The 1,418-nt window shown below is 35.7% G+C and overlaps 1 non-coding gene across 1 annotated transcript; it reads right to left on the reverse strand.

Moving 5' to 3' along the window:
- Nucleotides 1–419: 419 nt before the first annotated feature.
- On the reverse strand, nt 420–581 carry LOC121436651. The gene has a single exon (XR_005972725.1). It is a non-coding gene; the product is annotated as a U1 spliceosomal RNA (small nuclear RNA).
- Nucleotides 582–1,418: the final 837 nt, after the last annotated feature.

Consider the following 1,418-nt stretch of genomic DNA (forward strand, 5'->3'; position numbering starts at 1 on the left):
GGGTTGGGGGCAGGAAGCAGATATTCAAAGAAAATGAAAATAGATTATTTTGTTATAAAGGGATAAATGGAAAACTAGAATTGGAGGATTAAATGAAGACGGGGATAGGAGGGCTGGGAATATGGAGAGGTATGGGTAACACTGAAGGACTTTTGAAAAGCAATATCAAAAATGTGCTACTATAGAGGCTTCCTGAAATATATACGAATACAAAGGGAAGTTACATGGAGTTACCAGGTAATAGAGAAGACAATGCCCCAACTTTGTGGATTGTAGGCATCAAACTTGGGTCATCAGGCTTATACAGCAAGCACTTTAGTTACTGTGCCATCTCACTGACTTGCCTTTCTTTTTTATTGACACCAAGATTTTATGTAAAACAGCAATGCAATTTTTAAAATTTTTAATTTTACTTTTCTCATGGGAGGGCATAAATACAGGCCCCCACTGCCATAAATCATGCAGTCAAGTTTCCCATATTTTGGGAAATCATATGGGGTAAGCACATCCAGAGTACAATGAATAAGCCTCACCCTGGGAAAATAACCTCTGCGGTCATATCAACCCAGCCAGGTAAGTATACAACTGTGCAATTTTTGAAGCTAGAATCTTTTTATATTTATATTTATTCTTACATGTCACATAATTTCTCATACTTGAGAAGTACCATGTGATATTTTGATACATATGCACATTATATAGTGATTAATCATATTAATTAGCATACACAACACCTCAAACATGTATTTTTTTTTGCAATGATAAAATTCAATGTCTTCTTGAAATGTACATTATGGATAGCTATAGTCATCCAACAGGCTGCTTAAGGACACCACAGAACTTATTCTTCCTTTGGTCTATCCCTTCTCATCTATCTTCTCCTCTACCTTCTCTAGACTCTCATCATCTTTATTCTACTTTTTATGAAATTGGTATATTTAGGTTCTGTGCATGTGGGAGATTGTGTGCTGTTTATCTTCCTTTGCCTGGCTTATTCCCATTTTAAAAAAAGTTTTCCAGTTTCATCTGCATTGCATAAAATGACATGAAGTCATCCTTTTTCCCAAAGAAAATGAAACAAGTGTCAAATGAATATTTCCACCACTCATGTTTACTGCAGCATTATTCACAAAGTATGTAGACAGGAAATTGGTCCTTCCAGAGTTTTCTTAACAAAATGGATAAACCCTGTCATCATGGCACACACCACAGAATGTCATGAGCTCATCCAAACTATGTAGTTTTGGCTATCCTAAACTACACAGTGAAATTTCGTATTTGTTAAAACAGCTGTCATTTATGTACACACAGAACAGCTATGGAATAGGACTGAATCATGTTTTGTGGGGACCTTGATCATATGTGATAGTGTCAATGTAACAATTCAGAAAATATTTGATACTCGTGCTCTTCATTTC

Source organism: Microtus oregoni, unplaced genomic scaffold (assembly GCF_018167655.1).
Source record: "Microtus oregoni isolate MIOR12 unplaced genomic scaffold, Mior012 000050F_000, whole genome shotgun sequence".
NCBI lineage: Eukaryota > Metazoa > Chordata > Mammalia > Rodentia > Cricetidae > Microtus > Microtus oregoni.